The 26,315-nt window shown below is 35.0% G+C and overlaps 1 protein-coding gene across 26 annotated transcripts in view; it reads right to left on the reverse strand.

Moving 5' to 3' along the window:
- PICALM (phosphatidylinositol binding clathrin assembly protein) overlaps positions 1 to 26,315 on the reverse strand; it is a 102,384-nt gene that overhangs the window by 68,589 nt on the left and 7,480 nt on the right. The window lies entirely within an intron of this gene.

A 26,315-nucleotide genomic window follows, 5' to 3' on the forward strand; every position in this document is an offset into this window, starting at 1 on the left:
AAGACAGAGCAGATATGTGGTTTGTGAGTGGGTAGGATCTCAGTTTGTTTATACAAAATTTTCATTCTTCTCTCCCTTCAGTTTTACTGAGTTACGCTTACTTAGTTGGTATCAACTAGCTTAAACTAACAAACACAACTGGAAACAAACTGAAGTTTCTTGTTGCATAAATTTCTAAATAAGAAAGGACCCAGAAACTCTATATGCTATTACTCCAAAAACAGTTAAAACAATGTAAGTTCCAATTTTATATTTTAAGTGGGAGAGCACTACTATAAATGGTCTAATGTACAATTGTTTCAGCACCTAAATGGGGGTGGGGGGGCTCTTAATAGACCCCAGAGTATTACCTCCAATTGCTTAAGAGATATTATTGGCAAATTCAATGAAGAAATACAAATCCAAATTAGAGAATACAATCCAATTTTGAGAATAGAGAAGAAATGCAATCCTATTTAGAGAATAGAGAAGAAATACAATCTAATTTAGAGAATAGAGAAGGCCTAGAAAATAGGTTTGATTTACTATTTAAAGTATGTATAAAAAATATCTCAGCTGTAACTACCATAAAGGGGAAAAAAATAAAGTTATTCACGACTCATAAACAGTTTGTCTTTTAATCTTCAGCATGTAATAATTAAATAAAAATTCAGGTGACCTAACCTGGCTTTGATCCCAAGAAAACACCAATGTAACTATGACCATTTATATGCTTAAAATCTTTCAAAAATATCTGTTCTAATAGGTTCAATTATTATACAAAGTAACATCTGATAAGCAAATGAATTTTAGATAAGCAGTTATCCTAGCCAGAGTACTCATGGAACAGGGAATGATAGATACAAGGCTTTCAAGATTCATACTTGCAACAAAAACTGGATAGTACTTCCAATTTGGTGTATATGGTTCAATTCCTGAGAGTAAAAAACAGAACTTGATTTCTGCCTTCTCTGTTCCTAAATAGTACTTCATGCCTGTCCTACAGCACTAAATACATTATGTACATCTTATACCCAAAGTTAAAAGCTTTCTCAAAAAGTAACGTCTTGCTCCTTTTAAATCCTTTAAAACTTCAAATACATTGGTCAAGTTCTGAACTCAGAGGATGTTATATTCTTAGTTTCTTTTCTTCTCTATCTTGATATACTACATTTTTCTGTATCCTTCCAGAAATGGTTTTGATAAGCTATTCCATTCTTAAATAGTTACTTCCCCTTGATGGCATCAAGTCATTTTACTCTTCTCAGAATCTTACTTTTTTTTTAGTTTTCAAAACTGAACATGTCATAAAATTTGTCACAATATTACCCCAAAGGTGCTCCTACATCTCTGTATTCATATACACTCCCTAGGTTCCATCAGTAACCAAGTCTCCTAAATCTCCAACAATTTTACCTGTTCCTCTCCATCCCATACCACTGCCAAAGCCAGAGTTTAAATTCTATTTATTTCTTAACTAGAGGGTGCCACTTCTCCTGGAAGTATTTAGAAATTGGGGAGGGAGATTAACACAATGAGAGATTTTACTGGCATTTAATACCAAGGATAAGGGAGATTGATTGTCTTGCAATGCAAAATCAGCACTTCACAATTTAAAACTGCTCTATCCATCAGGGAGCCTGGCTGGCTCAGTTGATAGAGCCCGTGACTCTTGATCTCAGGGTTGTAAGTTCAAGTCCCATGCTGGACGTAGAGCCTACTTTAAATAATTAATAAAGAAACACACAAACCTGCTCCACCCAAAACTGCTGGACTGCCTGGTTGCTTCTTATCTGATGATACCTGATTTGGGGTCTCACCCACCTCATAACCCCAAACATTCTCTAAACCGACCACAGAATGATTTACAACATATTCAGTGCTTAACCTCAATGAAGTCCCTACTACTTAGATAACGTCCATTTCGTCCTTGTCAATATCCTCCCTTCTTCAATCTTAACTTCCAACACAGAACCACTTTCCATTGTTCTGACGTACCTTGCTGTTTCACACCTGCATCTTTACATTCTTGCTCATTCTTCAAAATGAATCAAATCTTCTCTTCACATACTAAGGTACCCTCCAGTCACTAAAGCTAGCACATAACTCTACATAATAGAACTATTCTACACTACAATTTTTTACATCTAAATCATTAGCTTCTAACTAGTTAGACCCTAAAGGAGACTGCAAACATTTTTGTGAATAATTTCCATATTCTTCATCACAGAGGAAGTAAACTACTACTACACCAGTCAGAAAGAGCTTGATCTTAAATGAAGCAAAAGGTATAGATTTTAGTTTCAATTACTGTAGTATTTTATGTTATATAAACCCTTTGTGATCAATTCTCTCTGCATCACTTTACTTCAGTTACACTGACATCTCCTTTGTAATGCCTCCCACAAGCCAAGAACTCTTAACCCCAGGTTAACAGCACTTGCTGTTCTTTCTGCCTAGAATACTCTTTTCCCAGATCTACATTTTTTGCTCCCACACTTTAATCTTATACTTTGCTCAAATGTCACCTTATCAGATGAATTCTTCTGAATAATTATACTAAGTAACAAAGCCTCAGGGCACTTGCCTGCCTCCAAACTCTATCCATCCTTACTCACTTTGTCTGCAGAGCATGTACTACCTAACTCATCTTAAGCTGTTTCATGTTTTTCTCTCTCAATTAAAATGTAAGTTCCACCCACTCCTGACACCCCCCCCCAAAAAAAAGTAAGTTCCATGTGGGCAAGGCTCTGTTTTGTTCTCTATTGTATCACCAAAGGCCCAGATACTGCCTTGTGTACAGTGGTCACTTACACTTTTTGAATAAATACATTTTAATAAGCATATGGACAGCCCTAGCATGACTTTTTAAATAAGCATCCAAAATGGTATTTTTTACATAGACTAAAACCAACAATTTCTATTTGCACAATCTTCTATTCCCAAAAGAAAAAACAAATCTGAGCCCATTACACGTGAAAATTTTCAAATTTCAAGTTAGAGAGGAGATAACAAATAAAGGTTTTTATTATAATGCTTATGAAAACTATACTATACTCTAGAAATGACCACATAAAAAGTGAAAGTAATTCCAAAAACGAAAATACAGCACTTGACATTAAACAGGAAGAAGAAATAAGAATTCATGCTGAGATTATGAATCCACAGTAGACCAAATGCAAAACCAAAATTATATAAATATTCCTGGGAGAAGAAACACTGAATTGTTACACCAAATCTATAGAATATACTTCCCCTATAGTATTTTGCTCAAGCAGTACTCCAGGCAGTAATTTTTCCTCTGTACAATGTCTCTACTACAATAGTTTGAAAATACTTCCAAGTCTGAATTTCAACAAAACTGAGGAAGGAAAAGCTTTTCCCACCTCTGACTAACCAAAAGCAAATCATTCCAAATAAGAACCATGCATATCATGGGAATCATGATAGCTACTGCTTTTCCCATTCCCAGTACAGAAGACTTCAGTTCTTAAAAACCACCAACTTGGTATTAAATTTCCCTTACCAACCAAAAGGGTTCCAAATGGAAACACATATTTTTAGTTATTTACCTTAAGAATATAAAAAGTAAAATACCTTCTTAAATATTACACTATCAATAAATCCTAAACTCCATACTTTTTATTTTTTAGTACAATTACTAAATTTTTTTGTAGTACAATTACTGCATGGAATGTAGGTTTTTTGTTTAAGTATAGATGAAAATTCATGAAGATTCTAGTACTTAAAGGTAGGAAGAAACAGGCCTACCACAGAAATACAAGAGCATTTTTCCAGAGACAGATGAAGGAACCAATCTCTACTATACAAACAAAATACTCTCACTTTTGTTATCAAATATGCCCCTCCAAAAATGCCTGAGATCGATAAAGTAGACATGACCTGTATGAACACAGGCTAAGACTTTCCCAAAGGTAAGTCACAGTAACTCACTACTATAGTAGCGACAGATTTATGAACAGAATTACATTTTTGTAAAAGATAAGGGTGCTTAGAAACAGATATACTAAGTGAATAGCCATTTAGTGCAAATCTTAAATCTCTGTTCAATTTAAAACAAACATGCAAAATAGAATTTTTGTATTCAGGGAAAATGTTCATCAAAGTATCAAAACTTTAGTAGTAACCAATTACTAGATGGCTTCACTAATCTTGCAGCCATATTTCTAGTGCAGGCCACAAGCTTATTTACATCTCTCAAGGCAGAGGTCACCAACTTTAGAAACTTAAGCCACTTAGGGTTAACTTCCACAGCAATTCAGGCATGCACCATTAGCAGAATGTTGGGGGTCTCATGTTCCCAAGTATACAGGCATTCACTAAGCTATATATATATTATATATGTAGTTATATATAATTACATTATATATATATATATAAAATCATAACTATGTGGATACCCAAGTAGATTTTCTAATAAACTTGGCTAAGAACAGTATTAGTAAGAAACAAACAAACAAACAAAAAAACCCCACAATGTATCATAATTGCCAAATGCTACACTATCTCTTTCAAAAGGATCACTATGAAACTTTTTTTTTTGGTGTATATGTGTATCTACCTCATAAGATTGTTTTGAGGATTAGCTCTTGCTGCTGGAACTATAAAACACTAATAATTAAATACTATTCTTTTTGCAGTGCTCTTATATACATTACATATACCTGTGTCACATATAGTTACATAAACATATATTTTAAATGATTCAAAATTTGTTTTATATCACTTGCACTTTTTTTTAGCCAATAACCCATTTCTCCCACTCATTCCCCACCTCTTGCAACCACCAATCTGTCCCCTTTATCAGCTTTTTGTTAGACTCCTCATGTAAGAGATAACATGGTACCTGTCTTTCTCTGACTTATTTTAACTTAGCTTAATGCTTTGGAGGTCCATCCATGTTGTTGCAAATGGAATGATTTCATTCTTTTTTATGGCTGAATAATATTCCATTGTGCAAACATACCACAATTTCTTTTCCATTCATCCATCAATGGACACTTAGGATGTTTCCATATCTTGAGATCGCACATAATACTGCAGTGAACATAAGGGTGCATTATCTTTTCAAGTTAGTTTTCCTTTTCCTCAAATACCTAAAAGTGGAACTGCTGGATCATACAGTAGTTCTTTTCAATTTGATGAACCTCCATACTGTTTTCCATAGTAGGTACACCAATTTACATTCCCACCAATAGTGCACAAGGATTCCCTCTTCTCCACTTGGTATTTGTCTTTTTGATAAGAGGCAGAAGGTGATATCCCATTGTGGTTTTGACTTTCATTTCCCTAATGATGTTGAGCAGCTTTTTACATTCCTGTTAGCTATATGTTTTCCTTGAAAAAAAAAATCTATTCAGATCTTCAAACATATTTTAATTGAACTGTTTTTTGCTATTGAGTTGTATGCATTCTTTATATATTTTAAATATTATCCCCTTATCAGGTATATGATTTGCAAATATTTTCTCCCATTCTTAGGGTGCCTTTTCACTTTGCTGATGGTTTCAATTGCTGTACAGAAGCTTTTCAGTATGATATAATTCCACTTATTTTTGCTTTTGTTGCTTGTTTTTTTGTCAGGTTCAAAATAATCCAACACTGTGCTCATTTCAGCAGCACATATGCAAAAAACCATCACCAAAACTAATGTCAGGGAGCTTAACACCTGTTTTATTCTAGGAGTTTTATGGTTTCAGGTCTTACATTCAAGTTTTTAATCCATTTTGAGTTCATTTTTGGGTATGGTGTAAGATAGTGGTTGAGTTTCATTATTCTGCATGTGGCTGCCCAGTTTTCCCAGCACCATTTGTTGAAGAGATTATCCTTTCCCAATAGTATATTCTTGGCTACCTTGTCATAACTTAATTGACTATATATGCACAGGTTTATTCATGGGCTCTCTATTCTATGCCTGCTTTTATGACAATACCATCCATTTTAATTACTATATCTTTGTAATATAGTTTAAAATCAGGGAGAGTGTGTGAGGCCTCCAGTTTTGTTCCTCTTTCTCAAGAAAACAACTGTTTTGGCTATTTGTGTAGTGTGTGTGTGGGTGTGTGTGTGCATGCACACGCATGGGCTGTGTGGTTGTTTTTTTATAAATTTTAGATTTGTTCTATTTCTCTGAAAATAAAAATCCCACTGGAATTTTCATCTGCACTGAATCTATAGATTGCTTTGGATAGTACGGATACTTTAACAATATTAATTCTTCCAATCCATAAGAGCACAGAGTATCTTTACATTTGTGTCTTCTTCAATTTCTTTTATTAAACCCTGTGGATTTCAACATATAGGTCTTTCAGGTCCTTTGTTAAGTTTATTCCTAAGTATTTTCTTTTTTTTTATGCAAGTATAACTAGGGTTGTTTTATTTTCCCAGTAATTCATTATCAGTACACAGAAATAAACAGACCTTTCTGTGTGTTGATTTTTTTATCCTGCAACTTGACTCAATTTTTTTTTTAGTTAATAGTTTTTTTGTTGGGAGTCTTCGGGTTTTCTATATAATATCATGTCATCTGCAAAGACTGACTGTTCTACTTCTTCCTTTCCAATGTTGATGCCTTTTATTTCTTTTTCTTGCCTAGCTCCTCTGGGTAAGACATCCAGTACCATGTTGAATAGAAGTGGCATAGAAATAGCATCCCTGTCTTGCTCCTGGTCTTCGAGAAAAGGTTTTGAACTTTTTACTCCTGAATATGATGTCTGCTGTGGACTGATGAAATATACTCTTTTTGCAATTGCTTTCAGGATCGATTTTAGTAACAGGACTGATTTCTCCAATTATATAGAAAATTAGAGGTACACTCATCTTGAAGGCTAATTAAGCAGATCATCAAATGCTGCTTCACTAATCAGATATTTGAAATCTTTCCTGGGTAGGAGTACAAATGGTAGGAACCACTATTTACCAAGAAACAGCAATAAAAACTAGTCAAGAAACAGTAGAGGACAAGAAAAGTTTTTTTGCTTTTTAAAAAGTAGCAGCAACATTTTCCTCATTCAGCAAAAATCTGAAAGTATAAAACATGCAAAGTTGAAATCAGACTTATGCCAAAAGAATTATATACACAGAGGCACATCTGCCCTTATTATAATATCAAATGTCTGGGAAATGGAATGAACAGTCTTGAATCTTAATTCTACTCAATTTTTTGTGTAAGGGGTCACAATCTATAGCCCAAATTAAGATGTAAGTGTTACCATTTGATCTTTATAGTTTGTGGGGTCCTCCATGTGAAACACAATGCTATCCTTGTATTAATTCCCAAAAGAATTAATTCAGAAATATGGTCTTCATAGACTAGCTTGTATCTTAAGAAATAAGTCTAACTTATTAATGGGATGTAAAGGTAAAAGCTGGAGAAAGACTTATATGCTACAGAATGTTCAGTAAAAGGAATAAGGATTGAATTAATCTGAAAAGAGAAGGGTGCATTTCAAAGTATTAAAAAGAAACGAAGATATCCAAATGGCTTTGATAAAAGTACTATGAAGCTAAAGGAGCTAAGTCACAATATAATAGGACATGTTCAGCTCAGCGGTTTAGCGCCGCCTTCTGCCCAGGGCCTGATCCTGGAGATCCGGGATCGAGTCCCACGTCAGGCTCCCTGCATGGAGCCTGCTTCTCCCTCTGCCTGTGTCTCTGCCCCTCTCTCTCTGTGTCTCATGAATAAATAAATAAAATCTTAAAAAAAAAAAGGACATATTCAATAATAGAGGAATAGCTCATTAAAAGACAGCAGTCTGCCAATGAAATACTATAAAGCTAACAAACACAGGGCAAAAAAAACTGATGGAGAAAATGGTCAAAGTACATTAAATCAAAGCCAAGTTAGAGAATACAGAGTATGACACTATTTTAAAAAATTGTAGACATACAATATTTTCTGATATATACTAATGTGCCTCAATAGGTTGATGCAAAAAGAACTGAACACTTTCAAAATTATTCAGCAACTAAGTCATATATGAACAGGTAGTCAAAATCAATATGTAAAAGAATTATACCATTAATCTCTATAATTTTACAAATTTCAATAAGCACCTCTCATGTCACAAAGCAAATACCAATCATATACCAACTTATTAATTGGATGTGAAGATAAAAACTGGGGAGATTCACATATCACAGGATGTTTGGTACAAGTAACAAGGATTGGAAAAAAATATATAAGTATTGAGTTAATTTGAAAAGAGAGAAGGGTGCATTTCAAAGTATTAAAAAGAAATGAAGAGGAGTACACGATGAGATGAGCACTAGGTGTTCTACTATATGTTGGCAAATTGAATTTAAATAAAATATAAAAAAAAAAAAAGAAATGAAGATATCCAAACGGCTTTGATTAAAGTACCAAGAAGCTAAAGTAGCTGAGTCACAATATATAAGGACATTCCTTCCAGACCCTTTGGGGCATATCATGATCAATGGCAGAAAAGGACAGCCATGATGTGTTATTTCTTCAAGCATGTGAGGAAGAGGTGGTACATGAACAAGAGTTGCATGGTTTAACAGCTGAAAATTTGGAAGCCACTATTCCAGAGGAGGGCCAATTCTGTGAATACAAGTTCATTCTCTCACAATGATAGATGAACCTTAAATTACCTCCAGAACCACAAAGAAAGGCAAAGGCCCATCTTACTTTAAAAAAAGAAAAAAAACTTAGTTGCAGCTGCAGGAAAAACCAATCTGTTAGCACAACTAGATATGTTATTTCTGTCGCTGGGTTCTCTGCAAAATGAATGAACAAAAGACTCACACATGTGAAAACTAACATATGTAAAGATAACTCTTTGATAATAGTACATGTTATATTTAACCTGTTTATTCCATAGTAATTTTTCTTTCCCTTTTTAAGTTAGGCTAATTCAAGTAGTTTCTATACACATGGTGGGGCTCAAATTCATGACCCCAAGATCAAGAGCCACATGCTCTATCTACTGAGTCAGCCAGATACCCTAGTTTTTCTTTCCTTTCAACTGATTTATTTAATCGCCATATAAAACAAGAGGTTTTCTTCCCTTAAAAACAATTCAACAGAAAAGTTGCAAGCCATTACAAATTCTCTCATTATCTGGCAATCTCTATTTATTTTAAACAAAGGTATTTTTTGAAGACACATTAACCCAAAAAGACTTCCCTCAGTGCTAATTTCAGATGCTTATGGAGGCCATCCAAAGGAATCCATTTTCTTAAAAGAGGAATACAAAACTTTAACAGATTTAGGAAGTACTTTTAGTGGGATAGACCACGTGTCAAGTGTTGAGTGTTTTCAGAACACTTTAGGGAGTAGCAAAAAAGAAAAGACTGATTTCTTTCATATCTGTAGGAGAAGAAAGAAGTGGAACGACACAAAGAATACCTAAGAAAACAAAGAACTCAGATGGAGCTAGGTAAACAAAGCCAACCCCTAAGACACTGTCAACAGCTAGCTAGCTGAAATTTAGCCTCTTAAGTCATAGCTGAACACAAGCCAAGTTTGCTGAATCGTTTGTACTTTAATTTTTAAAATGCAAAATAAATTGTTTTAGTTAATGGAATCATTATGTAGTTGCTCTAAAATTTTAATCAATATACAAGTATATTTTTCAAATTAGTCCAACCTACTGTCTCTTAAAATCATCTATCATTATTTATGCATTTGCCTCTTCACCAACCAATCTGTTATAAATACATAAATCTTACAAGAGCAGAAAGTTTGTCATAAAAATGCTCTACAGAAAAACACATATTCTTTGAATACTCTCAGAATTCACTACTACTGATTTATATCTTCAAGTGAAAAGGTCATCCTTTTTTCCCCCATTATCAAAATATTTTAGCCTGCCATGTCAGCTTTCTTAATACTAAAAAAAATCTGAAAACCTACAGCTTCTCCTTAGTGTTCTGGTGTATTCTGCATTCCTACCACTAGATGGCAGGCTGTACAGCGAAACAATAGGACTCTAGCAAAAACAAGGATTCAGGTCTCCGTAATTTTGAGGCTGTTTAGGATTCCATTCTAGTACTCCAAAGTGGTGATTTCCAAACTTTGACACCCTATTCCCATCCCAGATTCCAAATAAGGATCTTAAAGGTGAGGAGATACATATGTTATTAAATACTACTCCAAAGACAACTATTAACTTCTGTTCATTTTTACCAGAAAGTAAATGAGTTACTTAACAGAATAAAAACACATCACTTGATATAAGAATAAAAAAGATTTATTTATATGAAAAGAAAATGAAAGCATTACAGTGCTCCAACATAAAAAAAGCAATATATCCATGATATAAACACAAAGTGTTTTCCTTCCCTTCTTTGAAGATCTGGTTTCAGAATTACCAATCCCACCTGTAGGAAAGGAAACGTATAAGTATCAAGTAATTTAAGAGTAAATGCAAAATTACAACTTCACTCCTTTTGTATTACATTCTAAGAATTTACTAATCAGCCCAGTTAAAGAGATATAACCAGGATTCTTAACAATCTAATACTGGATCAGAAACACGCAAAATATAATCTCCTAAGTAAAATAAAGTCAATGAACAACTCAACCTAGTATTATTTATCACCACCAAACAGTTTAAGGGAACAGAAAAAATTAAAAGAATTCTTTCATTCCAACAAGACCAAGAAGCAGGAATCAAAGCTTAAGAACCTTCTCAAGGGACACCTGGGTGGCTGAGCAGTTGGGCGCCTGCCTTTTGGCTCAGGTCATGATCCCAGGATCCAGGATCGAGTCCCTCATCAGGCTCCCTGCTTCTCCCTCTGCCTATGTCTCTGTCTCTTTCAGCCTGTGTCTCTCATGAATAAATAAATAAAATCTTAAAAAAAAAAAAAAAAAAAAACCCAGCTCCTCAAATGCAGATCAGAGTACTGTATAGGAAAAAAAAAAAAATTATCTGGAGTCCAAGGAACTAGGACTAAGTCTGGAGAAAAGTATGTTATTAATAGGGAGTGATCAAGTGTCCTGGTTTTCCTGAAACAGTTCTGGTTTACACGTGTTGTCCCAGTGTCCCATTCAGATAGCACATCCTTTCATTCTCAAAAGTGACCCAGTTTGGAATATAAATTCTATGTCACCCTAGTTTAAGTGACCTAATAAAAGTCTACATGTAGCTAAAGGATTAATATACTACCACCATGTACTCCTGGCATATTTGCATTTTTCTTTCTGGAGTGCTGTATTCTCATTCTTCCCTAGCCTTCCCAAAACACAAATGAACTTCCATCCCATTCATTTTGTCCTCTGATCCCCCAACCCAAGGGCATTTTCCTAACATTAATCTCTGATTCTAATTTTTTCACCTTGACAAAACCATCTTTTAACTTGAACAAAAACCACTATCCAAATGATAGTGATTCTCAAATGATTCTCAATTTTCTTCTCTGAAAATCAGTCTAAGGTCTTCCGGAGAGTTGGAGATTTTCACCTCCAGAAATTTTCACCTCTATATCCAAAAACATCAGGAATATAATCTCAATTTACCCCAAGTATTCCTTTTCTGTTTTTAGAAATCAAGACTCATTCTTTGGGCAGCCCCAGTGGCACAGCGGTTTAGCGCCGCCTGCAGCCTGGGGTGTGATCCTGGAGACCAGAGATCGAGTCCCACATCGGGCTCCCTGCATGGGAGCCTGCTTCTCCCTCCGCCTGTGTCTGCCTCTCTCTTCACTCTCTCTGAATGAATGAATAAATAAATCTTAAAAAAAAAAAAAAGACTCATTCTTTACTTTGTTAAAATGAACTCGAGTCTTTTGTTTTCTTATATCCTCCACAATGTGTGACATGATGCTATAAATATTTATAGGTGAAACAAAAGCCCATTTCTCCAATCAAAAAATTAGTGAGGGCAGAGGGAGAGTAATAGGCAAAAAGTTGTCTTCATAGCTAAGTTATACTTAACAGTCCAGCCTATCTCTAAAACTTAAGTAAACAGGAATCCAGGAGTGGGGGTGACTGGGTGACGGGCACTGAGGTGGGCACTTGACGGGATGAGCACTGGGTGTTATATGTTGGCAAATTGAACACCAATAAAAAATAAATTTAGATATATAAAAAAAGGAATCCAGAAGATTTTCATGGCTTTTTGTAACAGTTCAAATTCTGCCTAGTCAGAGTCAACAATGAATTGCAATCAGACTCTCTGCCACAGTCTACCTCATTCAGAAAACACAAGTTCATGTCCCAGATGCGATGAGAACAATAGAATCTTTGTTTCATCTTCCTATAGCCTTGTATACCTTAGCATGAACAAGTTGAAATTCCATATATTTTACAATATTTATCACATACTACAATATGCCAAATAGTCTTAGGCCTTGGAAATAGGCAACAGAGGACAAAGCTGCTGCCTTCAGGAAGCTTATAACAATAGTTGAGGAGAAACTAGTTGGGGAGGAAATAATCAGTAAACAAATGAAAAATATATGTCAGATGGTGATAACTGCTAAAGATTTCTTAGCACCTAAGAAGGATGGGACATGTGTTGTGGGAGGCTGCTAATTACACATGATAATCAGGAGTCTTTGGATAAAGAGGCTTTTGAAAATTACAGTAACAATGGTAGTGTGTCACCAGTGGCCTCTAGGCCTATGGAACTGACTACCATGATCAACTCCCTTTTTCCAGAGAGTGGAGAAGTATGGAGGTATCCTATTCATTCTACATCACACATGTCTGCTTCACCGTTGCTAAATCAAAGCCTTATTGAACAGAATCTTCTCTTGTTGATTCTACAAAGCCTATAGTTTTATGTAGATAATAAGCAGGGTCTGGGAATCTCTAATTTATTTATTTGTACACTTCACAATTAAACCAAAACAACCTTGATTCAAATTACACCAGCCATTTACTAGGTATCAAAAGACCCTTCTAAACCACTAACAAATGAAGGCCACTTCTAAAAAAATTTTTTCAAACTGCTGTAAACATTCTGATATAGCCAGAAATAGATAAGCACAAAATAATTAAGCTATCTACACAGCTTTGAGTTTTTAAATAACGCTAAGTGGAAAATATGAGTAATTAATTATTAAGTCACCATAAAGTAAAGAAGTATTTTTCCTAAAAGGTTGAAACTTAAGCCTTTGAGTTTCTACAAGGAATAATCACTGAGTGTTTCAACAAAAAATATCTCCACCCTCACACATTTTGTAACTATACAACCGTTCTTATAAAATTCCATTATGATCCATGTTTGCCTATTTCTCAGCATTAAAAAAGCCTGATAATTTCATCCTCTGAGAAATGCCTTTTTAAAAGGCATTATCTTCTGAGGTAAAAATCTGCTGTATTAGCTGTCAAAATTAAGATTGAAAATGCTACTTTTATAACTTAAATTCCATGTAAATTATGCCTCAATAATGTTAAAGGGGAAAAAGCTCCCACTAGTTTGAATCTGTAAGTCTAGGCTTTTGCCATAACTGTTTGCTGATCTAAGAAAGACTTTTTCAAGAACTATGTATGAGTATAAGAAATTTGGCATGTTTTATTTAAATTCCAAAATAAAGCTACTATTTGATTAAATCTATGCTTAAAAGTCATCGACCTAAATATATTACAGAAAATATTTAAGAGTTAATATTTAATTAGTATTTTGAGGATTATCTCTTCTATTAAAAGTTGACATGATCACAATGTATTCTACACACTGTGCAATTAATTATGGATTTATTCCTTCTAAATATAGGTTTTAAGTATTTCTCAATACAAGGTACTCTGACCTCTACTGCTAGGGAATTTAGAAACAATGAATTTAACACTCAACATATGTCATACGTAATGCTTACAATGGGTTTTTATTTAGCAGTTCTGCTTCTATGTACCAGTGATAATAATGCTAATAATAAAAGGCTAAGAAAAGTCTTAGTTGATGCTTTCATATAAGTAGCTATTTCTATTTATTTTAATAGATAATATATATATTTTCAAAATCTATATATTCTAACTGTAGATAAATATCTAAAAAGTCTCTTAAATTTCTGAGATAATATATATTTCTCTTGGTTTGTTATGAGAAGGCAATATAAATCTTAAACGGTCTAGTCAAGCAGCAAAGAAAAATTCAACAACCTTTCTCCCTTTTCTAGAGTATCAACCTTTCACCAATTTTCCTTTTGCTATGATGATAAAGGTTCCCCCAAACAGGCCTCCTCCCCAACTAAAAGACTACTACTTTGAATAGTACTACTTTTCAAAGTATGATCTCCCCCTAAACTTGACAAATACTGGAGAACATTAACTACACCTTCCAGAATGAACAGATTGGCAGATTGGGAAAAGGGGTGTTTTTAGTTTTTTCGATTCTTTTTAAGTTCCTTTCTCCCTGTGAGAGCTCTTATCTGACTTACATTCATTTGATAGTCTATCCTAAGTATTATTCATTTCCAATCTCTGCTTCAAACAGTTATGATGAAGACACTAATCTACCACTAAAGCTCTACTCTAGGCTCTCCCATTTCTTTGCATGGTGCCTGCCATCCATATCCATTTTGATGTGCTAAGACTATACAATAACAAGATGAAGTGACATCAGAATAAGCAAAGGATCTAGAATCAAATTACAGATTCACTATTTATAATTACAACCTCATGCACATTAATTAGCCATTCAGTTTCAATATCTCTATTTTAAAAATAGGATTATCACAATAGTACAAAAACATACTTAGAATATTTTATAAACTTTAAAACAGTATTACAAATATTAGTTTTATTTAGCATCTTATTTTATTGATGAGTTTTCCCTCATCACTTTTCCAATACAGTATTATGAAACCACCTCAAATTCAATGACTTCTGTATAACCTTCCTTAGAAGGTTTATAAAATTCAGTTTCTTCAACTGGGAAGTGTAACTATAGATACATGCATACATGGCAAAATCTTTATATATGCAGATCTCTCTATACAAAGTTCTTTCACACCCTTAGTCTTCTGATTAATAGCCTTGTGACAAGGCAAGAGATGCTCTATTATCTTCACTGTAAAGATTTAAACACTTGCCTATCTAAAGTAACACAATACAATGGCTGTGCTGGAACTACATTCTGTAAAACAGTAACCTTTCCATTAGAGGGATGAAGATACATATTTTCTCTCCATTCTCTCTCTTCATTCCAAGTAGTCCGAGTCTTGTCTTCATTTTCACTATTTTAAAATTCATTCACCTCTCTTTTTCTCTCTCACCATCTAATCCCCAGTACAGACAATAACTACTTCTTGTTTGGCATAGTATTTTCTGCTCATTGGCACCATCTTCATTCTGGCTACCATCAATTGAAGTTGACAAGGAAGGTCATGTCATTCAAACCAATTTCACTAGGAACAGGTTTTAAGAGTTTTGGACAGCCCCATCTCGAAGTGTCACAGACTGTAAGCTTTAATTTACAAACAAGCTTTAAAAACTAACAATGTTATGAAACAAAGTTAATTCACCAGATTTCAGGTGAAGAGGGCTTACATGATTTCCCATGAGAGGAACACGCAAACAATTTTCCAGTCATCTAACCCAGAGATGTAATCATTCCCAATTCTTAAAAAACAACAAAACAAAACAAAACAGCCTCAAAAGCTACAGGTTGGTCACCATGTTAGGAAGACACAACTCTGATGAAGAAACTCAAAGAAAAAAGCATTCCAAGGTTAGGTCTACAAGCCCAAAGACAGGAAACTACTTACAAGTTTTCCATCTCCTGATAAATGATCTTCACCTCGTACAGCACCTTCAGCAGTCACAGAATGTCTCAGCCTTCTGAGCGGCTCTATAAAGAGCTTTCTAACTTAGCTGTCAGTTGCAACTCTATAACTAATTCTTAATTCAGTACCTGCTATTGTTCTTTATTGCCACTCAGGTGTGTTGTGGGATGTTTCCGGATGTGTTAGAAATCTGAAAATAAGGCCTAATCCCCTCTAGGTCACCAACTCAAAACAGTATTTTGCAAGAATATGAAGAACAAAAACAAATGAATGTTTATACTGTACCAAGTCTAAAATTTTATACTGAATGAATACCTAACACAAATTCCAAACCTCATAAATAATACACAACAGTTTGTCAAAAATAATACACACATTAGCTTACAAAAGCTAATTCTGAGAAAAGAAAACAATGGAGGAAATACTGTTAGCTAAGCCTTAATTTCTCGGTCATCAAACAGCAGGTTTTACTTCTAAAAGTACAAATAGGTATAAGGATAATGTGGTTACATCTTCCAGATCTGAAAAAGTGATCACATAAAAAACAAACTCGATCTTTCCTCCTGTTTCATACCAAAAGTTCAAATGCAGCTATCTTATACATATCTTTTTTTTTTAAAGATTTATTTATTTATTTACTCATGATAGACACAGAGAGAGAGAGAGAGAGAGAGAGAGAGAGGCAGAAACACAGGCAGAGGGTGAAGCAGGCTCCATGCCGAGAGCCCTACACCGCACTCAATCCCGGGACTCCAGGACCGCGCCCGGGGCCAAAGGCAAGCGCTAAACCGCTGAGCCACCCTGGGATCCCCTCTTATTCATATCTTATATCTTTCCTCTTGAATATGCAGTTTTTAAAAACAAATTAACTGTAGAGCAACACTCAATTTTGTATTCATCAACAAATACTCATACGGGCCTTATAAAATTAAAATTAGACCAATTCCCCCATGACAACTGACCTGAAATAAAGCTAACAATCAAAATTAGTGAAATCAGTTTTATCTGCTACTCACCGTAAATGCTACACCTTTCGAAAATCCTGCCCCTCTTTTTCCAAAGATGCTATCTGCAGATTAACTTAGCAGTTAGAAAAGGTATAAGCAACTATTAAAAACAAGTTTCCTACATATAATTATGAATTGAATACAACTAAAGATCATTCTAAACTATACCAATAAGTTGCTTATTTAATTTCATGACACAAAAGGTAAAAAGATGACCAAAGAGAAAGATAGCTCACACTATATTTGACAAGTATTTGAAAGTCAACCCAAAACTTGCTACATGTATGTACAAGTACTGCAAGTAAAAACGTTGAGACCAGGGATCCCTGGGTGGCGCAGCGGTTTGGCGCCTGCCTTTGGCCCAGGGCGCGATCCTGGAGACCCGGGATCAAATCCCACGTCGGGCTCCCGGTGCATGGAGCCTGCTTCTCCCTCTGCCTGTGTCTGTGTCTCTGTCTCTGTCTCTGCCTGTGTCTTTGGCTCTGTCTCTCCTTCTATCTCTCAAGAATAAATAAATAAAATCTTAAAAAAAAAAAAAAAGAAAGTTTAAAAAAAAAAAAAAAAAAAAAAAAAACGTTGAGACCAAAAATGAGTAAGCAGCTAATCAGAAAAACTGATGCAACTCTGGGCCTATTCTAAAGTTCTAGTATTAATAAGTAGATATATCCAACCCCCATCCACAATATATATATATATATATATGTATATATACACTTTGTTTCTGAACTATATGTATACTGTATATATGTATATATATATATACAAAGTCCTTCCAACAAGCAAATAATTAACAATCTTAAAACAATAATGCTTAGATTTCTATGGTTCTATGGAGTTAGAATAAGGGATAAAAATAAGGTTTGAGAAATAATTCACAAATTTATCACTAAACCAAATAATTTTATGATATTGCAAAAACATGAGCACACGATGATAGACTAGTGATGCTTCATTATATACCCACAACAGATCTCCCATCATGACCAACAGTCATCAAATCCAAGACATTAACCAGTGTAAATCATGCAGTCGATGGCAATAGCTAAGTGACCACCATCCTCACCCCTTTTCAGGTATCAATTTATAATCCCAACATGAATACTACAACCTGATCAAGTGATCCAGCTAGCTTAGGATCAAGACCATATCTGAATATTTTCAATATAAAGATTAATTCTATCCAAGAAGTACTTCATATTTAAAAAACAAAAAACTGTTGACTACACTAAGTCCATTATCTTCATTAAAAATTTAAGTATGCACTAGGCATTACATTCTGGATATTGGGGATACCAGGATATATAATGCAGAGTCCCTGTTTTCAGGAGAGATAATAACATTTACAGGATGCTATGAGAAGGAAGGAAAGCAGGCAGGCAAAGAAAGAGCAAGTGAGCAGCCTCTGCAGAAACAGAGAGGTGCAATTCAATTACAAGTGCTATCCAGGTTTGGCTCATTTGGCAGGGGGCAGAGGGAACAAAAGTGTACAGTCATCCTTCACTTAACAGAACTATCCAACGCAAATATACTTGCCCAAAGGGGGCAAACCTGAAAGAAAGATAAACACCCTGTGGTCAACATGACCAAATGAAATGAAAAAAAAAATCACAAAAAAGCAAGCACTTGATACATGGTTTGAAAGAAGGATCCTATTATTAAATTATCTTTATATTTTATTATTTATGTTTTCAACAAGGCTACAAAACAATTCACATTTTTGTTGGAAATTTCCTCTTAAAGACACTTAAAACAATGCTGCCCCTCCCTCCTAATGACAGTAAGATGCACAAGTTCAAAATGTTTTTCAAGTAATGATGATATAGTAGTGGGTGGGACACTCCAATGGAAAATGAAGCAAAAGCTCACGTAGAAACAAACTGTCCATAATCTTAGCTGCCAAAGCACGAAACCAAGAACACAAAAGCTAGAGGAGCACAAATATATAACATCACACAACAGCAGAGCAGGGAGGCAATTTAGAAAATAAGCAATTTAAACGAGTAATGGATATCCTTAAGGTCAAATGGAGCTGGGACAGCCTCCCATATATCAGTTCAGGGATTATTCCTCTTGAAGCATATTAATAATTTACTCCAAAAAGTACAGGAAGCTACTATTTCCAAATGTAATCTTACATATTTATGAAATTATATTTCTGAAAAAAAGATTTTTTTCCTAACAATATCCTGTTCCCTAAAAGTCCTCTATGAGCTAAGAAGTCCTTTAAACTGCCTGGCTTCCACTTAAAGTTCTTTGGTTGCATTTTAATGCTAAGTCTCTATATCCTTCTACTAGTAGTATCTCAATTTATGCATTTGTACAACACAGCTAATAAGCCATATATACTCAATAGGTTTTATAAGGATTATGTTATGCTTCAAAACAGAAAGGATTCTTTAAATCTTATTAGCTATTATCCCTATAATGCAGATTATATCCTAATTAAACTGATTTGATCAGATTTTGTATAACACCAAGTCTGAAAAGTCTCCTTAACCTTTTATAAACTCTCTATGTCCAGGGCAAAATTAGGTATGTAACATCTCTGTTCAGAAGACTTTTTCAATAATTCCTGCACAATCTATGGACTCAGAAATCCCAAGAATCTCAGATATTGCCACTGTTAATGCAGTCTATAGTAATCAAGCTAATATAAAAAAGCACGAAGCAGCAAAGTCTCATTTTCAAGATCAGCAAAACTCTTTTTATCTACCGCATTTTTACACTGGCAACAGAAAAGAAAGATCTAGTATAATCTCGAAAATCAGCTCTCTGGTCCAACTTCACCCACAGTAGTCAAAAGCTACATAGAGGTGAGATATATCTAAAGTTTATGATTGAAACCCATACGTCATCCACAATCTAGCTTAATTAATTACTCCCAAAACTATCCCTCCGGAAGCCCCAAAGGACCCCATTCACCCTCTATAATTAGACTCCTTTGTTCCCCAAACACACTTCCAGCCTTCCTACCTGCAAATGTTTGCTCATGCTGTTTCCTCCACTTCAAATACCTATTGCTCCTAACTACATATCATGTAAGGTCCAGTTCTCCCCCTTATCAAAAGCAGTATCTTTCTCTCCTGTGATTTTCAATGACATTTGACGTGAACTTTATCTCACATTACCTGGTAATACAGCTATCTATATACGTCATCTTCCCTTCTAGACTGAGGACATGATCAGAAATCTTACTTTTGGATTTCTCAATAATCTCTACACAGTAACTTAGATACAATATGCAATTGCTAATGAGTGTATTAATTTCCACAAGATTAAGAGAGTCTTGTTTCGTAGAGATCAAGCTTTAAAAATCTATGCATGCAGAATAAAAAAACCTATGCAAGACTAGGATGATTAGGTGGCTCAGTCAGTTAAACATCTGCCTTCAGCTCAGATCATGATTCCAGGGTCTTGGGATGGAGCTCTACCTACATCAGGTTCCCTGCTCAGTAGGGAGTCTGCTTCTCCCTTTCCATGTGCTCATGCGCGTGTGCTCTCTCTTGCTCTCAAATAAATCTTTAAAAAAACAAAACAAAACCTATGACTTACTAATAATTAATGTATCATTTGCAGATAAATACATGTTAGTAGTTAAATCCCATAAATCAAACATGCCCCAAGAATCTCACTTTAACTGGTTTATCAAACCTTTTGTATTCATAATGACCATATTTTGTGTTTAAATTCATTCATTAATTTGGAACTCAGAAAACTCAATTTCCAGACAAACCCACAAAAGCCATGAGATCAGTGTAGCTGATTTTATTTACCAACCCAAGCCACCATCTATAACAATATTCAGAAGTCCAATTTCATATACAAGCTTATCTAATCCTTTGAACAAATGGTCAACAGGACTGTGCATGTCTTTCTTCCTATCCCTTTCAATAACCCTACCAAATTACTTCGGAAAAGGAAAGAATACTTCCCCAGTTCCACAGCACTGATACTGAAAGTAGAAAAGCAGCTAATAAGCAGGAGGAAAGGGGACTCTAAAATAAGAGTCTGGAGAAGAGCACTGAAGAGATCAAATCTACCAAGATAACTCTTGCCTCTATAAGACCTTAATTACTCCTTCTCCAGCCTCATCTCCCTCTTTTATTAACACTTTGCATCCCACCATACAGAACTACTAAGAGTTGTCCCCAAACACATCATAATGTTCTTTTTTGCCTCCATGTCACTGCATGTGCTAATCTACTTAGAAGAAACTTCTTTGTCCATCTGGCAAATAACTATTCATCCTTAAAATCCTTGCTTATCTCCTCTAAGAAGCTGTGACTAACCTTCAAACTCCCTTAGTCCAGCCCTTACTTTGAAACTTTATGTAAAAAGTACTATGCATTTATCTCAATGTATTACAATTATTTGTTCACATCTTCACTATTTGATGTCACGTTCCTTTTAAGGTAAGGACCAAGTGTCATTCATCTTTACATTCTTTTCTCTATTTTCATCACTTTCTCTCAGCACCCCACTAACTGCTTCTATTTTTTTTTAATTTTTATTTATTTATGATAGTCACACGGTGAGGGGGGGGCAGAGACATAGGCAGAGGGAGAAGCAGGCTCCATGCACCGGGAGCCCGACGTGGGATTCGATCCTGGGTCTCCAGGATCACGCCCTGGGCCAAAGGCAGGCGCTAAACCGCTGCGCCACCCAGGGATCCCCCACTAACTGCTTCTTACTCTTACTAGTGTCTTTGTTGGTATTCCTCAATGTTAAACAGAACTCTTAGAACTTCTGCCCCCCCGCAAAAAAAAAACTTCTGCCCCATAGTCTTACCTCATAAACCAAGTAAAAGATTTTGATAGTTTCCTAGAGAATTTTAGTAACACCAATTTAAAAAATATGTATTTGCTCTTACAATTCTCCCTTTTCTACTCAGACCTCCAAGAAAAAGAAGTCACACAAAATGATTAACTCTCAGGTCATTAGGTTCACAAATGAATTAAGACTTACCTACATTTCACTTTCAATAGAAAATTAATTTGGATTTTCACAAGCAATTCACCACAGAGTCCTAGAACTAGGAAAGGGAATAGCTTAAGGGGGTAGTAGGAAGAAACTAATCAAGGTCAAAGCTTGGCTCATTCAATAGAGCCTATTAGTCATATACTTCATTTCTGAGTTTCTTTATTCACACTTCAAAAGTTTTGCCAATGTTTTATAACAAACCACACAATGCTTAGCAAAAAAGGCCTTATGGCATTCTGCTATCAGATGTGGACTGCTGCAGATAAAACTAAGTTTAAAATCAAGGATTGGGGGATCCCTGGGTGGCTCAGCAATTTGATGCCTGCCTTCGCCCCAGGGTGTGGTCCTGGGGTCCTGGGATTGAGTCCCACATCTGGCTCCCTGCATTGAGCCTGCTTCTCCCTCTGCTTGTGTCTCTGCCTCTCTCTCTCTCTCTCTCTCTGTCTCTCATGAATAATTAAAAACATTTTTAAAAATAAAAAAATAAAATAAAATCAAGGATTGCTTAGGAATTCACTTTTAACAATCACACATAAGCAAACAATAATAATAATAATAATGGAAAGAAAGATAAGGAAAGAAGAAAACTCAAGATTTGACTAACTTGAACTCGTCTGTTTGAAGTTAAATATACCAATAATAGGTAGGTTCTGCAAAGAGTAACATTTTACTGTGTAGCTCTAGTTATACATAATCCAACTTTGGACGTTTATTTCCCAACTTCCATAATTTCTCACATCTTCAACCAATAAAGAATTTACTTGATCATGGAAATGGAAGTTTAAACAACCACTACTCATAGCAGACTATTACTTCTACAGAAACCATATTCTTCCTTAAGAAACCCTAAAACACTGTTTGAAAGCACATTAGAAACCCCCCCATGAAAATTTCATTCCTCCTTTATTCTTTCAGCATCGTTTTACTGCACACTTGCTATATGCTGTTTGTAGCACAGTAGACACTTAAGGGCTCTTTGAAAAAATTCTAATTATAAAAGCTATAAAAAATTACAACATAGTGCTTACAAGAAAGTACAAGGCTCTTTGGAAATGTACACACTATTTTATGGGGACAAAAGTACTGCTTATTGATACACAACTAAGTATTATCTCTCCACACATTTAAAAGATTATATGAGAACCTAAAAAACAAAATAAAATAAAATGTGTATCGCATTAGATTAAGTGACCTATCCAGTCGAAAAAACGTTTGACTCAAATATTTTCATTTATCAATGAACTATGTAACTTAGTACCAACAAGGAAATCTTTTTTTCTCCCTCACTAATATTCATATTACACAGGGGCATAGTAGGGTTATACCATATGACAACTTTAAAAGAAGGCAAGAAGAATCCTTTATTTTCCTTAATACCACCTTGCCCTCAAACCATATACAAAAATTAATTCAAAATTGGGACGCCTGGAGTGGCTCAGTGGTTGAGCATCTGCCTTCAGCTCAGAGCATGATCCCTGGGGTCGAGGGATCCAGTCCCTGTGGGGATCAGGCTCCCTGTGGGGGTCTGCTTCTCCCTCTGCCTGTGTATCTCATGAATAAATAAATAAACTCTTAAAAAAATTAATTCAAAATTGATCAAACCTAAAAATAAGAGCTAAAAACTGTAAAACTCTTTAAGAATAGTTTAGGTATAAATCTGATTAACTGTATATCAGCCAAAGGTTTTTTAGTTATTATACCAAAAGCACACTCAAACTAAAAAACAAAAATTGCAACTGCAAAATTAAAAATGTTTGTGCATCAAAGGGCAATACCAAAAACAGTGGAAAGACAAACAACAGGATGGGGAAGGAAAAAGATCTGCAAATTATATGAAGATCAAGCATCCGGAAAATGTAAAGAACTCTTCTAGTATTGAAATATATAAAGAATCAAATTTAAAAATGAACAAAGGACCTGAACATTTTTTCAAAGATATACAAATGTCAATAAGCACATAAAAAGATGTTCAACATCATTAGTCATTAGAGAAACACAAACCAAAATCACAAATTATCACTTAACACCCATTTATAGAATGGGTACAATATAAATTTTTTTAATTTTTAAAAGTAACAAGTGCTGGCAAAATGTAGAAAAACTGAAACATTTATACACTGGTGTTGGGAATGTAAATGATGCAGTGGCTGTGGGAAAGTCTGGTCATTTCGCACAAAGTTTAATATTTCTGTATGATCTAGTAATTATTCTCCTAGGTATATACTCAAAACTAAAAACATGTTCACACAAGCACTTATATAGGAATGTTCTTAATGAGTTTTAAGAGGTAACCAACCCAAATGTCCATCAATGGACATTGATAATGGAATGGATAAACAGAATGTGGCATATCCACCCAAGGGAATATTATTAGGTTATGAGAAAGAATCAAGTTATATGCTACAACATAAACCTTTGAAAACATTAAGCTGGGAAGCTGGGTGGCTCAGATCTGCCTTTGGCCCAGGGCGTGATCCTGGAGTCCCGGGATTGAGTCCCACATTGGGCTCCCTGCATTGGAGCCTGCTTCTCCCTCTGCCTGTGTCTCTGCTTATCTCTCTGTGTCTCTCATAAATAAATAAAATCTTAAAAAAATAATTAAAAAAAAATTAAGCTAAATGAAAGTTATCATACATAAGGCCATATATGCATGATTCCATTAACATGAAATGTCCAGAAGAGGAAAATCCATAAAAGTAAATTAATGGTTGTCGGAGAATGAACGTAGGGAAAATAGAAGTGATTGCTAAATTTGATTTGTTTTGGGGCCAATGGAAAATATTCTAGAATTAGATAGCGGTGATGGTTGCATACAGCACTATACAGATACTAAAACCCACCGAATTGTATACTTTAATGAATTTTATGTTGTGTCAATTATCTCTATGTAAAAATGTTAAAAAAAAAAAAAACCACTTTGCCTCATAACCCCCTTTCTCACATTAGATTTGGATTAAATAATATTTCAAATTAATCAATATCCTGCATCAATCAGATTCCTGCAAACTGTTTCAAGTATGTTAAAAAAAAAGTCTGCTGGGGCGCCTGGGTGGCTCAGCTGGTTAGGCATCCACCCAACTCTTGGTTTTGGCTCAGGTCATGATCTCATGACTGTGAAATACCCGGAGTCTATTTGAGATTCTTTCCCCTCCCTCTCTCTCTCTCTCTCCTCTTCTGCTCCTCTCCCTGCCCATGCGCTCATGAACACACATGCCACCTGTGTCACTCTCTCTTAAATAAATAAATAAATAAATAAATAAATAAATAAATAAATAAAATCTTTTAGAAGGGGGAGGGGTCTGCCAATCCTCTGTGAATGATGTGAATACCATCTTGCTACTTAGTTTTTGGTATATACTTGAATTACAGTAAGACTTTCACACATTAACTGTATTCAAAATATGGTATATTCATGTTTCTTAAGCATCCACAAGATAGCTATTACAACATGTAATATTTTTAACATCACATATACACACCACAACCCTTGTTCAGAGTTTACAGTCACATGAAGAGATCTATAACCAATAGAAACATGTTCATTAAGTATAAATATGAAGTCACTTGTACAATATGTCTACAATCTTTAGTGAGAAAAGAAATTTGGAAAGCAATGCTAGCTGCTTTGACCACCAACTAGAAGTGTCCCTGAGTAAAATTAGAGCCCCTAAGGATGCTTTCAAATAGTAAGTTTATCACTGTAAGTATCAGCACCATTTTGGAAATTACTGCTAGAATTCCAAATGTTCAAACGTTCAGTAATCCCCACTAGACCCTAGACCCACTAGACTTCTCGAGATTTAGTGGTCCTACTATCACAATCATCACTACTAACACCTGCCTCCTATTCCATAAAGCTTCATTTTAAAATAATCATTTCTTTCCTTTTGCATTTTGACATTATTAAGTGTAATTTATCCTTCCTTACATCTAAAATGAATCTGCCATACAGTTAGTACTCTCGAGGGCACCTGCACACAGACTACAATGTGATTACCACCTCCTAGAGTTGTTCAAGGAAGCAACTCTGAAAAAACATTTCAAATCTATATCTGGTCCCCTCCTTAATTCTTAAAGTTAATTTCTACTTTTAAGAACATATCCTCAAAAACATGTCTCAATACAGTTTTCAAACTGAGCAATGCTACCCCCAGTTTTTTTTCTGGGACACTGTTTTGAAAACATTACCTACTATTTCAACAAAACTAGCCCTTTTAATGCTAGGTTCCATGAAACACATAGCCATTTGTTACATTTTTTATCAGTGCTACATTTTTATATTTATATTTATAAATATATTTTATATTTTTACATTTAATTTTGAAACCAGGTAATTGCCATTCAGGCCACGAAGAAAATCACCATAAAATTTTTAATTAGGGCAGCCCGGGTAGCTCAGCGGTTTAGCGCCGCCTTCAGCCAAGGGCCTAATCCTGGAGAGCCGGGATCGAGTCCCACGTCGGGTTCTCTGCCTCTCCCTCTCTCTTTCTCTGTGTCTCTCATGAATAAATGAATAAAATATTTTTTTAAAAAATTTTTTAATTAAACGCTTATTGGAATAGATCTCTATACTGTGTCCCATTGTTGTTCATGTAACAGTCTGAGCTGTGAAGGGAGATTAGGTGTAATCATCCAATA

The sequence above is a fragment of the Vulpes vulpes genome, chromosome 11 (assembly GCF_048418805.1).
Source record: "Vulpes vulpes isolate BD-2025 chromosome 11, VulVul3, whole genome shotgun sequence".
In the NCBI taxonomy this organism is placed as follows: domain Eukaryota; kingdom Metazoa; phylum Chordata; class Mammalia; order Carnivora; family Canidae; genus Vulpes; species Vulpes vulpes.